Source organism: Vicugna pacos, chromosome 17 (assembly GCF_048564905.1).
Source record: "Vicugna pacos chromosome 17, VicPac4, whole genome shotgun sequence".
Classification (NCBI taxonomy): domain Eukaryota; kingdom Metazoa; phylum Chordata; class Mammalia; order Artiodactyla; family Camelidae; genus Vicugna; species Vicugna pacos.
In genome coordinates, this window is record NC_133003.1 from 17017075 (window position 1) to 17033332 (window position 16258).

At 42.2% G+C, this 16258-nt stretch overlaps 1 protein-coding gene and 1 pseudogene across 4 annotated transcripts in view; both read left to right on the forward strand.

The window, feature by feature from the left end:
• Positions 1 to 1447: 1447 nt before the first annotated feature.
• GASK1A (golgi associated kinase 1A) overlaps positions 1448 to 16258 on the forward strand; it is a 61240-nt gene continuing 46429 nt past the window's right edge. The window contains exons 1-3 of one of the 4 annotated variants that reach the window (XM_015236357.3): positions 1448 to 1538; positions 4474 to 4556; positions 6982 to 7099. The gene's annotated coding sequence lies outside the window, so the exon portion shown is untranslated. The remainder of the gene's footprint in view (positions 1539 to 4473; positions 4557 to 6981; positions 7100 to 16258) is intronic. The other 3 variants (XM_072941073.1, XM_072941074.1, XM_072941075.1) reach the window with 3 other exon arrangements.
• LOC140686659 (uncharacterized) lies at positions 6352 to 14170 on the forward strand (annotated as a pseudogene).

Here is a 16258-nt window from a genome sequence, read left to right on the forward strand (position 1 = left end):
GGTTATTACACAATTAAAACTGAACACTCAAATTCAGTAATATTCAAATTGCATTGATTTGGGTTGATGTTTTGCTGAGACTAGATTGCGGTTTTAAAATAAGTATTATACTAACCACTATGGTATAGGTTCTTTTGATTTTGCCTTGGTGTGCCTACCCAACCATGTAAGTGATTACTGTTTCTTTGAGCGGGGAGTGAGATCCTAACCCCTGCTCTCCCATATTGAAAGGTCTTTTGGAGGTGAACAGAGGAGCTCCTATAAAACTCCCAGGTTATCCAGACCATTAGGATTTGCGATTACCTTGAAAAGATTTGACCAGGGTTCCACACAAAGGCCTCACGGATCCGGGGAAATTGTTGGCCTCAGTAGGACATGGCTGAGACCTGGATGCCCCTCTGAATCCAGCTTCCTGGCAGTACAATTGTTTTGTGGGAAACAGTGGGTGAGCAAGAGTGTGAGATAAAAAGAAAAAAGAGCTGTAAACTGTAAGCCCCATGTGGGGCATCACATGGCTGGGTAGGAACTAGACAAATGAGGACATCTGGCAGTGGACAAGTGAAGTTCGCTGAACTGCTCAGGGCTGTAAGTAAAGGTATGCCGGACTGTGTGTAGCTTCTAGCAGGGACTGTACTCATTTCCTGTACTTGACCCTCCCTCAATTCATACTGGCTTTCCCAACCAGGACTGAAAAGCACAGCCTTTTTGACATTCTAGGCGTCTTCTGGATGTATAGTAAGATCGCTGCTCTATTCCTCAACTTTCATTCATTCAGCAAACGTTTTGGCGACTCCTCTGTCTTGAGGTCCCCATCCTGTCCAGGCCAGCCCATCACCCTGGTTCAGATCTCCCGCCAGGACCCTGATTACTCCTCTAGGCCCTGAAAGGAGGGTATTCCTACCATCAGGTGGGAAATCCACGGGGCAGGGTTCGGGCCTGTCCTCCAAGAGGAAAGATGCCCTTTTCGGCTCCGTTGCTCATCACCCTGGCTGGGCCCTGCCCCTTCACCCTATATCTAGTGGAATGAATGACCTGCTTCTTGCTCCGCCTTAAAGTCAGCCTCGTTTCGGAGCAGGTAACCTGGGTAAGCTAGGTTCGACTCAGAACCCGGAGACTGAGAGGAAGACAGAAACCTACCCTGCACCCCACCTCTTTAACTTAGTCTAGTCTCGCGGGAACTAGAAGGAGATACCACTGAGATTGTGGGGTCCTCCAAGATTGCTAGAGAGAACTTCAGGGAAAGTATGTGTTGACAGCGCAGTGTGATGACGTATTTCCGACACAGCTTTTTTTTTTTTTTTAACGTGTGAGGGTTTGGTTTGCAACAACCGGCAAGTGGCGCTCCAAGCCTGTGTTTACTGGAAAGCTGCAGGGCCTCCCCAGCACCCCAACGCAGTGTGATGACGTACTTCCGGCAAGCCATTTTTATTTATTTATTTTCACGTGTGCAGGTTTGTTTTGTGACTACCGGCAAGTGGCGCTCCAAGCCTGTGTTTACTGGAAAGCTGCAGGGGCTGCCCAGAGCCCACGGTGAGCAGGTCTGTTTTAGCCTGAGAAGGACGGGAAGGACCCCGGGGTAGACGGGCGCGGCTACTGCTGCTGCTGGGGTTTCCATGCCAACGCTTGGGCTCAACAGTTTTGGAGGAGGCGCTGGCGGGCCCCGGACGCCGGCTGCAGGCTCCTGCCCGCTAGTTTCTCGTCCTGAAACAGCGTGTACTGACAAATTCAGGTGCTGCCAGCGAAGTCCTTAAGGTGTCAACCAATCTCTAGGACACCTGTCAACAGAGAACACGTTCCTTGGGCACTCGGGCCCCCTCTTGCACCGGTTGCAGAGACCCCACCCGGCACTACCCCAAAGCTTGTGTACAACTTAATGCTCTTTTCCCTTCTCAGGCGGTCCGAAGAAATCGGTCTGTGATCACTTTTTTCATTTTATTTGACAGGCCTGCCCAGTCTGGAAGCTTATTACTATCCATAGATCAGTCAAAGTTTCGAGAATACTGAAATGGTTGCTTTTTTCCTCTCCCAGGATGGAGGCTACTTGGTCCACAAAATTGGAGAACCTAGTGCCCTGGATTTGGATTGGGCAATTTGAGTGTTTAATCTAAAAATCTCATGATGAGTTATATCAATCAAGTACCTAATATCTGTCAAATGTTTAGCACATAATATCCTATGTACAGTATGGAGATACGGAAAGATTTCTTTTTTCCCCCTTTTAAAAACATTTTTTATTGAGTTATAGTCATTTTACAACGTTGTGTCAAATTCCAGTGTAGAGCAAATTTTTCAGTTATACATGAACATACATACATTCATTGTTACATTTTCTTTCTCTGTGAGCCACCACAAGATCCTGTATGTATTTCCTTGTGCTATACAGTACAATCTTGTTTATCTATTCTACATTTTGAAATCCCAGTCTGTCCCTTCCCACCCCCCGTCCCCCTGGCAACCACAAGTTTGTATTCTATGTCTATGAGTCTGTTTCTGTTTTGTATTTATGTTTTTTGGTTTTTTTTTTTTAGATTCCGCATATGAGCGATCTCATATGGCATTTTTCTTTCTCTTTCTGGCTTACTTCACTTAGAATGACATTCTCCAGGGACATCCATGTTGCTGCAAATGGCGTTATGTTGCCGGTTTTTATGGTTGAATAGTATTCCGTTGTATAAATATACCACATCTTCTTTATCCAGTCATCTGTTGATGGACATTTAGGTGGAAAGATTTCTTGATGTAGTTCTCTTTGCATTCTTTATTTCATTCTTCTCATTACATTCTTTTAAATTTTACTGATTTTCATAACCTAATTGTTAAGGTTTGTATTCGGTCAGATAAAACATCTGGTCCCTGTCACTAGTGAAGTGTGTTGTGTTGTGGTTTGTTCCCCACTTGGGCTTGTTATTTATGCTTCAACTCCATAGCTATAGTTTTCCCCAAAGGAAAGTAGGAGTGTTTTGTGTTTTGTAGGGTGGTCTCTGCCGCTGTTCTACTTCAAGATGATTTGCATTTCACAGATTGTCAGCTGTACAGATCACACCTTTTTGCTTAAGTCCGTTTGTTTAATATGTCAGTAATATTAATATCCACTGTAAGGGACATATATTACAGATATGATGACAGGATCATGATTTAAGAGAATTAGAGTATACAAGAGGTACCTATTTACTCAGTGTGAATCACTACTTTTGTTACTCTTGGACAGAAGCCGGCCATGAATTTAGCAACATTACTTGTGTAGGTTGGCATTGTAGTTTCTTTTTTGTTTACACTTTTAACTGCCTTTTTTTCCCCCACTGGAATCCTGTAACTATCAAGGGTTTGAGGTGTGGTTTTTAGCCTCCCCTGGCAGCTCTCTTTCTCTGACAGCCTCAGCTTCCTCTTCCTTTCTGAATAGCTTTCTGGATTCACTAAGAAGGGTCAGTGGAGGAACGGGCAGTGTACTGACGGTATAAAGTCCTTTGTCTGATGGACCCTGAGACCTAAAGCAAGCTGCGATAAGAAGTTAGAATAGAGTTGTTTTTAAGTTTTACTAGTACATGCACTTTTATGTTTGTTAATGATGTCCAGTCTAACAAATGGCAGCTATTTGTATTTAAGTGTTACTTTTAATGCATAAACCTTGCTGATTCACTCTACTAAATTGCAGAAGGCTTACTTCCTAATGATGAACTAATTAACTGACCTAGAAAGGAAGTTGGAACTAGTTTTGAAATGAAATTGCTTGGCTTCCCTGATTCAATAATGTTTAGAGCTTGGTGTATTTGAGATGTCATGCAGTTGTTGGATCGTTTAATATGGCAATGTTTTTCTTCTCACCATCTATCCCCAATATTCTTATAAAATTGAAATCTTATAATCAATCTGCATTTAGAGGAAAATATAGTAGTAGGGAGACACCAAGATAATCCTAATAAAGTATTTTCAAATTCTGTTTTGACTTTTATTACCTATGTAATAAAACTGTCCTGTCCTAATATCTTAAGTAACATAAGAGGAAAAAGAGATTCTGAGGTCTTATAATGTTTGATGAGTTTCTTTTATGTGACTCATTCCTGTCTCTACTGGGTGGATTCTAGAGATCTTAACTGGAGCTCCAGCTTTCTTTTCAGCCAGTAACACTCTCTACTATACACCCTAGTTTCCTCTTCTGTCCTCTTTCCTAGGATGCCTTCCTTGGAGTATCAAAAATTATGGTTTCATCAGTACCTCTTCTCATCCATTTGCTGAACCGGTCAGCTGAATATGTACATAGGAAATTGTATGCTAATTACATTATTGAGATGATTTCTGCTTCTGTGCTCCCCTTTATGCCTAGTATCTCACCTCTGTGAGATGAGAATTGCCACTGATACAAGGCGATAACTGATGAATAGTAGTTCAGGTAGCTTCAAAAAAGGGTGAGTCAAACATTTGCAGGAGTTGTGGTCAGTAAATTATTGTCACTAATGCTTCTTTCTTTACCTTCAGGTCCTGAGAGTTTTACCCTTCTCCAAGACAGAAGTGAATGAGGTCAGATGATGACAGCAGTGACCTTAAGAGCCAGGCCCCAGGTGAGCTGGGTTCCTTCTGCGCCTGCACCTATGTGTATGTGCGTATGCCTTTGTATATGCGTATATAAAAGTATACAAGTATATATGAATATATGTGTATATGAATTATATATGCATATATAAGTATACATATGTATATAAAAATATATGACATATTTTGATATGTATATATATAAAATGTATAAATTTATTTTCTTATTGAAGTATAATTTATTTACAATACATACAACTCACTGTATAAACTCCCATTTTAGAAATACATACACTTGTAAAACCATCAGTCATGTTAAGACATAGAACATTATCAGAGCCTCAACAGGCTCCCTCATGCCCCTTCCCAAGAAGGCCATCACAAAGTTTACCTTAATTTTGACCTTTATCATCATAGATTAGTTTTATTTGTTCTTAAACTTCATATAAATGGAATCATTCAAAATTTACTCTTTTGTGTCTGCCTTCTTTTGCTCAGCTTTATGTCTGTAAACTTCACTCGTGTTGTTGCACATAGCAGTAGCTTGTCCTTTTTCATTGCCAAATAGCTTTCCATTATATATTATATCACATTTTATTTATTCATTCTACTGTAGATGGTCATTTTGATTGTTCCAGTTTTTGGCTACTGTGAATAAGAAGGCAGTGAACATTCTTGTATATTCATTTTGGTGAACATATACACTAATTTTTCTTGGTCATATCTTAAGAGACAAATAGCTAGGTCATAGGATACGTTTGGTTAGTTTTAGTAGATGCTGCCTGATGATTTTCTGAAAGGGTTGTTCCAATTTATACTTTTACTGGAAGTACATGAGAGTTCCAGTTGTTCCATGTCCTTGCAAATACTTGTCATTCATTCTTGATTCATTGGGGTTTTAAAATTTCCTTTTCTCCATTAAGCCATGATGCAGAGCACCATTTCATGTGTATTGGATACATGGATGTCCACTTATGTGAAGTCCCTGTTCAGATATCTTCCCCATATTTTGTTACATTGTGTGTCATTTTTTTCTCCAAGTTATGGTTCACTATTATGGATATGAGTCCTATGTCAGATATATGTATTATGACATGCCTTCTCCCAGTCCATGACTTGCTTTTATACCCTCTTAATGTTGTCTTTTGATAAACAGATTTTTCTCTAGCCTTCCCCAATTAAACAGTACTTTCCTATGCCTCTCTAACCTCACTACCTCTGTGAGGGGGTGGGGAGTCATAGACAAATCTGAGAGCATTGTGCCTGGGGTAGTGAGCAGGAGACAAGAAGGAGAGAAGAACTGGGATGAAAGCAGAATTGGGAAATGACAGCAGTATGAGCAGCCCAAATAACCACCCAAATGTATTACAAAATTGGGAGGGGCTTGGAGCTAAGGTTGCAGTCATATCCCATTGTTTGTTAGTTTTTCTTCTATGTATGTACTTCCCTACTCAGGCCCAAGCCCATCTTCTGTATTGTAGTCTATTTGGAGGTTGTATATATTTGGAAGCTCATAATGGAGATGTATTTGGTTCTAACTGGGTGAATATGCTGAACTCTGGCTGGCTGCCCTTTAATTTTTGTCCTCTTGCTCTGCACCTTTCAGATTTTATACAAAAGCCCTGCAGGCACACGAGGAACCCAATACTAAATGCATGTCATTGTAGGTGCCCTTCCCAAGCCTCTCACTGACAAAGTCCTGAGGCCTGGGATAGTGGGAACTTTTTTCAGGAATCAGTGACTTTTGAGGACGTGGCTGTGTACTTCACTGAGAAGTAATGGGCCAGCTTGGTGCCTGCTCAGAGAGCCTTGTACAGGGATGTGATGCTGGAGAACCATGGGGCTGTGGCCTTCCTGGGTAAGGCCTCTCTGCCACTGGTCTCTCTGGGCCCTCAGAAGTTAAAGGGTTCTCTTATAACTATTAGCTGACCTCAACTGGCAATGTTAAGAGTTTCCAGATATGGAGAGCCCTGGAGTCTATTTGACCTTCAAGAAGATTTTCCTTCTTTTTACACCATAAAAGCCACCCTCCCTGTCTGTAACTGCCTTAAAGGTGATTCTCTGGGTACAGCAGGGCTAGAGCCATATATTGGCACCCTCACCCTAGTATTGAACCTCCAGATTATCTTGAAGGAACCCAGCCCCTTAGTCTCGCTGTGAGAGTTGCTCCTAGGAGCCATGTAACTTTTCCACAGTTATTTTCCATTCTTTAACAAAGAAGATAAAGCATATTGTTTCCCTTTAAATAGAAACTTGCCTCCCAGAGTGTTCCCGGCTTCTTTGGGAGGACTACCGAGACCTATTCCCAGGACCCCTGCCTGTACGTCTTTAGGGTACATCTTGCCCAGTCCACCCAGGAATTACTCTCCTACCCTCTGGCTCTTCTTGTGGCCATAGGCTGAGCTTGACCCTTGTGACTGTGCTCCTGATGGTGTGGTGTCTTCTTCCTGTCAGGCAGCATCACCCACTTCTACACCAGCTCTGACTTATCATCTGGAGCGAGGGAAGGAGCCATGTTTCACCCAGCCACAGAGAGTCCTAAGCAGAAGGAGCGGGAAAGCCGGCTCTCCAGGTGGGTTAAGCAAAGAATGCCCTTTGCTTTTATTTCATCAAAACGAAAGGTGTGTGTTCTCTGTGCCCTGCGTTATGGAGTACTTTGGGATCCTTAATCACACTCCGATTGGTCTGTTTTTCATCACTTTTCATCCCCTTAAACTGTAGTACACAACTCCCTGCTTCAGTTTCTCACACAATGGGATCCTTTTATCCCTGGGGATATGTGGAAACATTTTTCTAAGGACCTTACTTATTATGTGTGATAACCTTTTTTCAGTTTCCCTCAGTTTTACAAAATTGTTAAGCCCAATGCAGTATTATCTGTCAGCTAACCAACAGAACAGGTAGAAAAATTTATTTTTATTCTTAAATTACTATTTTATGTTAGTTTATATTTTTTGAAGGAGCTAAGATAGAATTTATATTTATAGAATTTATTAAAAATTTTGTATATTTATAGAACTTATTTTATTAACCTTCTTCTTAATTTTTTTGATTCTTTTCATTTCTTCCTGTGGATATGAGTTACCATATGGTGTTACTTCCTTATTTCAGTACAGCCTTGTTTCCACTTACCTCCTTTATGCTGTTAGTGTCAGATATATTACATTTCTATAATTTCAAGTACATATTGTTTTATATAACTGCTTTTTGAATATATTATATATCTTTTCAACATGATTCCATTTGTCTTTAAAACTTTCTTGCTTTCTGACATGAAAGTATAGCCTTAGCCAACCTTATTGATAAATATTTTTTAAAAGTCATTTTTATTTTCAAACACTTGGATATATAAAGAAATGTGGAAAGTTGTCATGAACTTATACAATGACATGTAAGACCTCAAAGGAAGGTAATATTTTTGGTAGACTGCGGAGGCCTAGCCCCCTCCCCTTCCCCTCCCGTCCCCTCCCCTGCTCTCCCCTCCCCTCCCCTTCCCTCCCTTCCGCCTCCTTGGGCTTCTCCTCACCCTAGCATGCTGCAGGGGAGAAGCTGGAAAAGTGCAGTTCTGTTCAGCACTGCATGTTAAAGGCAGAGTGCTTGAGAGCACAGACCTGGGAGGCAGAGTGCTGGCTATGAGCTCTGTGACTTTGTTTTCATTTTTCTCATCTCTAAACTGGGGACAGTAATGGTATTTGTCTTATCTGTCAGTTAAGTAAGTACCCCATGTATTTGGCACATAGTATATGCTCAGTAATTATTAGCAATCACCATTACTCACATTAATTCCCACCCATATGTGTCTGCTTTCCTTTTAATGGGCTTTACTTCTCATCCTCTGTCTCCCTGGTTTGTCCTTAGCCCCTGGCAGGATTTCCCTTTTCTAGACTTGCTGATGCTTCTTGGCTAGAGTGGGGAGAGCCATGGGACTTGGATCTTCAGGGTGGTTTGTCTAGAGATGGTATGAGGGGCATTTATCAGGGTGAGTGCTGGGACACTGGCTACTTGCCTCCCTTTACTGCATTTAGTCTTTATTCTGAGGGAACTTCTGCCATCATATTTCTGAGACTTCACAGGAGAAAGGATCCATTAGGAACTCACAGATCATTAATTCAGTAGGATTGTGCCTCATTGTCCTTTTATGTTGCAAACTGTTTTTGATGAAGTAAATCTGAGTGCATTCTCCTAGAGCAGCTCTTTTAAAATGATGGTGTATGAAGGTTTCACCAGAGAACTTACTAAAATGCCTAACGAGGGCTCAGTCCTGTCCAGCCTATAGCCCAGGAATCTACCTGTTGAACAGAGCATTCCCGGTGATTCTGATGCAGACAATGTAAGGACCACATTTTGGGAAATAGCCACCCATAGCCAGTCTGGCACGGCAGAGTCTTGGTTACGTTATGATTTGTGGGTTATTTTGGGTGGTGGGTGAGATCTGTGTTCTCCTAACCTAATACTATTTCTCCAGCTCTTTTATGTAGGTTACTTATATTTCCCAAACAAATTACAAGCTTCCTGACAGCAGGGATAAACTCATACTTTTCTCATTTATGCCATAACATTTTACACAGAGTTACTTGATACTCTTTGTTGTTTTTTCACTTGATTGATTCATGAGATTATCTCCTAACTTTAACCCTCCCACTTCTTTCTCCATTCCTTCCCTTTCCTCTCTGTCACTTTCTCATCCCTTTCTGTTCTTGGCATTTACGCTGTCACCCATCCCTTTATTGCCCACCCTTCCCTCACTGACTCTCCTATCCTCTAGGCCATCTTTTCTCTCAAATCCTTTTAGACTTCTAATCCTAATAAAATTTGCTCCTCTCTCGGGATCCAGAGATTTTTCTTGCCTTGTCTTGCTCCCTACATGCTCTAAAGGCATTTTCTGAGTATGTAAAAGCTGCATACTAATAGGACATACCAGTATTACTTGATGATTAATTCAGGCAAACTGTGGCCTGTGGGGAGAGTCTGTCTGGCCCACCACCTGTCTCTTGTTGTATGGCCTCTAAGTGGTTGAAGGAAACCAAGAGAAGAATACTATTTTGTAACACAAGAAAATGATGTAAAATGCAAATTTCGGTGTCCATAAATAAAGTTTTTGGGAATACAGTCGTGTTTGCTCATTTACGTATTGTCTATGGTGCTTTTACACCACAGAGTGGACTACTTGTAATAGAGACCACATGGCCTGCAGAACCTAAAATATTTAATGTCTAACCCTTTACAGAAAGAGTTTGCTAACCCCTGATCCAGTTCCCTCGAGCAATGCTGAGAGGTGGAATTTTCATGTATTTCTTCTTATCAGATGGAAAAATCTGGGCTAAGAATGAACATTTGACTTCAAAACACATAATTTCTGATAAACACAAATCCTGTGGCATAGGGTCAGGTGAATATCTGAGGGAGAGATATTCAAGATACCTGTGCATCCAAGGGCAAGTTAGTTAGGTGTAGAGGAAATTTTGCAAAGGATGGAATGAGTAAGAGAGATTTTGTGAAGGAGATAGTTAATGGTGAGAAACTTCCTATAGCAAATAGAATCCATCTGCAGAATAAATCAGAAAATAATATCAGTGTGTGTTTTTGGTGTGAAACAGACCTGCAGGTTCCAGGTATACAGATTTCCTGTAAATCTGATGTATGGGACAGACATTGTGATCATAATTTAGACGATTTTCAGCATCAGAGTAACCACACTGGAGAGAAGCCCTATCAGTGTAAGGAGTGCGGCAAAGCCTTTAGCTTCAACTCGAGTTTTATGCACCACTGAAGGATCCACACTGGGGTTCCTACGTGTGCAAAGAGTGTGGCAAGGCTTTTAGGTCCAGCTCCCAGTGCACCAAACACCAATGAATCCACACGTGGGAGAGGCTCCATGAGTGTAAGGAGTGTGGCAAAGCCTTCGTTTTCCAATCCACCATGTTTCATCATCGGAGAGTTCATACTGGGGAGAAACGCTTTACATGCAAGGACTGTGGTAAGGCCTTCAGTGAGAAAAATACTTTTATTCGATATCAGAGAAACCATACTAATGAGAAACCGTATTTATATAAGGAGTGTGGCAGAGCTTTTCATGTGAACGCACAGCTCATTCACCACCAATTGCTACACACTGGAGAGAGACGTTACTGATGTAAAGAGCGTGGGAAAAGCTTCACTCAGAACTCAGACCTTGTCCAGCATCAGAAAATTCACTCTGGGCAGAAAGTCCATCAACGTAAGGAATGTGGGAAGGCCTTCAGGCAGAAAGGCAGTCTGCGTCGACATCAGCAAATCCACACGTGCAAGGCAGATTTCCAACAAAGTGCAGGATTGAAAGTGCAACACCACAGGCTCCATGTTAAAGGAGGACACTATGGATGGAAGGATTGCAGGAAAATCTTTATTTAAAATTCAGATTGTATTCACCATCAGAGTATTGGAGACAAGCATTTAAATGAAATGGTTGAGGCTCCTGTGTCGATCGCCCAAGTGCAGGTGATAGTCTTCCCCTTCAGGCCACACCCATCCTGCCCTGCATCTCTTCTCGCCCACAGGGCTCCCTCTGCCTCGATCATTTCTTTCTCCCCCTCCTCTACACTGCACGCTCTCTCATTTCCTACCTCACAGCCCTTGCTCTTTCTGCTTCCTCGGATGCCCCGCCCCCCACTCCTTTGATCTTTCCTGGACTTAAAGAGGCCCTTTGAAATCTGCAACTTTGATACTGCCTTTACGCACTGTCTTCTGTGCACCCTCTTCCACCTTGAATTGTCACCTTTTCTGTAGATGGCCACATTACACTTGATATTGAGTTATATGTTGGGGTCCCTCCCCGCTTAGTGATCTTGTATTTTTATTTTCAACTGTTGCAGCCAAGTTGTCACTTCTAAAAGACCAGATTGAAAAAAAAGCCAGGAAGTTTTGATGTATTTCCACTGTAAATGAACGTATAGGGTGACCAGTTGAGTATAGATGATTAAAGAGATGATAGAAATGAGCAATTCAACCCAGAGAGGAAGAGATTTAAGTAGAAACTGAAGATACTGCTGTAAGAAATAGACCTTGTAGAGAGTTGTTTATGCCTGGACCTTTCAGGGGACTCTAACCCTGTATTAAATGGGAGCTGGTCCTCAGTTGTACTTCTTCAAGGGGCAGTTTCATCAGGGCTGCCCCATGCAACTGAGTACTATCCACTGGATTCATTTGACATTTCTCAGGAGACTGATCTATTAAAGGAAAGGTCAGTTTGTTATTTTTCCATATGGTACATCTTTTCTGGTCCAAAGGATTGTTTGCTGTCTAGTTTCTACCTGTCTGTCTGTCTCCCTCTCTCCATAATAGGATAGTGTAGCTTCACTATGAAAAGGTATGAGCCTAATAGGTTAGCTGTTTATAATGACATTTTCAGGAAATAGGGTGATTGATGGCCTCCCTTTCCTGTGTTCCACCTTGTTTGTATCTTCCAAATGTTACCTTCTTGTGTTGCAACCAAAGGTTATGCTTGGGGGGAAGCTGTAGTTTAGAAAAATACAAGTGAGCCAGGTGTTGATGATCCTGTGCCAGGACAGTCACAACCTGTTTAGAGACAATTTTATCCAAAGGGAGAGAGTGTGAATTTAGAACAAGATCCTGTAGCTGAAAGCAGCCTTGTTGCTTAGAGAAGGGCCTAGAGGAGAGAAACCGTGAGTAAAGAAAAGAGAGTCAGGTTGCTGCCTGGACCGTGGTGCTTGTGACCTGAATGTATTACCTGGTAACCACACTGCAAGTAATAGATGATCAGTAATTCAGTTCATGCAGAGTTCTGGCTATCTGGTGAGAAGGATGCTTGTCTTTGAGATCTGGGTATTAAGAGGGAAATAACCAGGCCAAGGAGGAGATAAAGGAGACTAACTCTCACCTTAACCAGTCCTGTATATTAAACTGGGGCCAGCATGATTCTGTTAATCTTACATATTTGTAGTGACCAGCCTGCATAGAACTCCTTGTGTCTGAGGCACACTGAGCCATTTGAACATGCTAGGGACTTGAAAATGTTTAGCATGATACTGGGTGTTATCTTGAGAATTAATCACGAGAGGTGAACAGCACTCTAGGTCATTGAGAAACTGGCATCCCATGCTAAGGAGTTTGAACTTCATCCTTGACAGGGGAAGCAAGGTCATTGTGGCATGGGAAGAATTAAGGGTGGGTAAAAAAGGAGCCAGGAAAACTAGATAGACTGGTGGTTCCTAAATGGGAGTCTGTGGACTGGTGCAAGTCCATGACAACATTTCCACCTCCCCGTGACATGAGGAAAACGAAGTGGAAGTCTGGATGTATAGGTGGAGCTGTGTATGTTCACCTAGGATGGCCCACAGTTACTGGAAACTTACACTCAAATTGTCCTTTTTCCTTTTTAGCATTAAAATGGTCTTTTATGAAATAATTGTGAGGATTGTAGACTTTCATTGCAGTTCTGCTCTGTTTTTAAAAGCTCTGTTGAAAAAATAAAAAGATGGTTGTGCTTTACTTCTGCCCCCTTCCCTGGCCATTCGTGTTTTAAAAGCTATCCAGTGAAATCAGTAAGAAAGCTAATCAGTATCATAAGCTTTTCTGGATCAGCTCTGGGAATCCGAGCCGAGAGTTTCAATCAGTGCTTCTCAGACTACCCGTGGTAAAGAGTTCGTTTCCCACTCTCCCGACCAATCTTTCATCAACATTGTGCGACATGGCACATGACTAATACACAGTTCATGTTACATGCAGTTCATCACATGAGTTCAAAATGGTATAAACCCTGTAGGAGACGAATTGACTCATCATCTGCTTGGATGTCTTGGCAGCATCAAGTCGCTCTATATATTTAAAAAACATTTATTCTCAATTTCTGCACCTGTAGTCCTATAAGAAACAGTTCACAGGCAAATACCAGTCCACAAACTATCCTTTGAGTTGCAAGGCATTAGACTGTATCTTTATGGATCAAATCAGGAACCTGCCAGGTTAGTGGGTTGAGCAGTTGAGGTGAATTGGTCAGCCCTATGATCAGAGTATCTTACGTAGAAGGGCACTGCTTTTCCTGCGATTTTGAGGGCTATAAGGGACTCCATTAGGCCCTGGAGAGAGAAGTAGTGTGATTGGACAAGCATGTCAGGAGTCAGGAGCTGGGCTGTAGTGTACATTTTTCAGAGGGATGACTGAAACCACCAAGAACACTTCTTGCATAAACCGTATGCTAATTAGGATTGGGTAATTGTGTTTTATTTCAACTGTGTAATTTGTACCTCCCAGATTGTTACGCTACAATAAAGATACGCTCTTAAATGAGCTCTTGAATGTATTGTGAAGGGAATGCTGTGAAGAAGGGTGACATTAGAGAGTGAGTCAAGGCAGAGGGATCAGGCTCCCCGAGTGTCCTTGTTTGGTTATGTGGTTGAAACCTCAGATGTCCACTTGTGGTGGCGTCAACAACTTGGCCAGCCGTGGGCAGCCCTGAGTGTCCTTGTGAGGTGTTGTGCGTAACAGGCAAGGGGAGGTGGGAGGGCAGGTTTAGAGGATGCTTAGAACGAATTGCTGGCGTGGCCTGCCCTTTCCTACTGAGAACTGCAAGGTGTTTTGACGCCTCCTTTATGTGAACAGTGGGCCTTTTATGGAGAACGAGGTTGTCCAGGATGTCCTCTTCTGAACGATAATAGAAATAACAATAATTACACTACCATTTATCGAGCGCTTACCATGAACCAAGTACTGTGTTGTGGACTTTATATGCTTTATCTCAATCCTCTACTAGCTCTGTGTGGTAAGGGGTTATTATTGTCACCATTTTACAAAGAATGCATTGGGGTTTATTGAGAGGTCAGAATTCAAACCCAGGGAGTGTGACTCCACATGTGATTGTGGTTGCACCACTTACTTTAATCATATACCCCTATTGGTGCTTTGTTCCCCAAGCTAGGACCTTTGAGGTCCAGGATCCCAAGACGCTCTCTCTTCCCTGCTCCTGGCCTGCAGTGAGAGACCTCGCATGACCGAGATCCCACGTGTGGAGCCTGTGGAGGGAGAGGTCACAGCCTCTGTCTACCTTTCCACACTCAAGACTGAAAATCTTACTCAAAGGTCTTTCTGGTGAGGAGTCAGACACTTACAGAAAATAGTAGGAATAGGAAAGGAAAGAGTTGGGGAGAGCAACTACAGACTTGATCACAGCCTGCGGATGGGAAAGAACCACGCTGGCTGGAAGTTGATGGTACATAAATGAAGGCGTATGTGAGGACCTGACTGTGTATGTATCAAAGCCAACTGCTGAGATAGGCAAACGTGCCAAGGCAATGACAGCCACTTGGACTTGCTAAAAATTGAATGAATTTTAAGCAACACACTGCTTAGTGAGGACAAGGGCTCTGCCTTGGTATGATTTCCAATGCCAAGAAGCCGCTTGGACCTAATTAGGCACCTGAGTCCAACGTGCCGCCCCATGATAGCACCTGCATTGGAGGCCACCCATAACAAGAGAACCAGCCACCAGACCAGCAGCTGTAATGGAGGGAAGCCCCGAAAGGGCCTCTGTACGCTGGAGGGTTATTGGTAATACCTGAAACAATGTCCTGACAGGACGATGTTACTGGCTTTGACTTTAATAAAGTTTTTGCTCTGGGCAGATTGAGATCTGAGAAAAGCCTGTGTAAGTATAACAAAAATGGAAGTTTATTTTTTACTGAGTTTTGTAGCACAATGGGAACTGACACAGCATATCTTGTTAACATTGCTAGAAAGTAGGTTAGGTCCTTCTAAATTTCACTGCATCTACAAACTTGTAGCCAATAGGGATACGGTAGGACCAGTTTAAATTTTATATTTTAAAATAACATTCAGAAATGTTTAACTTAAGATGACGATTTGAGCACAGACATCCAACTCTCCAATTCCCTATCTTTGTGACTTGATCTTGACCTGAAGAGTGCAAAAGAGATGAGAATAAATCTCAACATGCAACCTTTACCTGAATTCTTGAGGACTTTTCTTCAGGTTGGTGTAGATGGATCTGGGCCTGAGTCTTTTCTGAGAAGGTTTCTTTATCATAGGCAGCAAGTAGAGGAGATTTGAGCAAAGTTTTACTAATGTTCCTGAGTTTGGAGGAGCTAGGAGGGCTTATTGAGTGACTGTCAAAGGAGCCGATGAGAATGTCAGTATTTGTTGCAAAAGCTCAGTAGAATAGAAGCTCTACAAAGCCAAAATGGACATATCTTCTCCCTGACTTGGAGGAATAGGACAAAGAAGGAAAGTACATACAACATGGCCAGATCACAGGGTTTCTCGGACAAAGAGAAAACTGATAAAGCCAGTGGATTGGTATCATCAAATGTGAGAGAAACCCTGAATTCTGATGGATCTTTGAATGGAAGTGTTGACTTGTATCAAACAATCCTGCAGCTTAATATATGAGAACCACCCCCTTAGGCAGTGAGCTTGTAATGCTGTTCACCAAAGATGCACTTGTTCTTTCTGGGGAGGATTTTACTTCACACTCTTTGAAGTCAGGCTTGGCCATGAGACTTGTTTTGACCAATGCAAAGTGAACAAGAGTGAGAGGTGGGACTTCTGGAGTGGATAAGGGAGGACTTTGGCAAATACCCTCCCATAAAAACAGCAAAACTTAAAAAAAAAAGTGATCCATAAAAGAAAACAGGAGTAGGATTAATCAGAAGACAGTGCTTCAAAAAGACAGTATTTAGAAAAATGAGTCAATAAGCCATAGAAAGAAGAAACTGTTTGT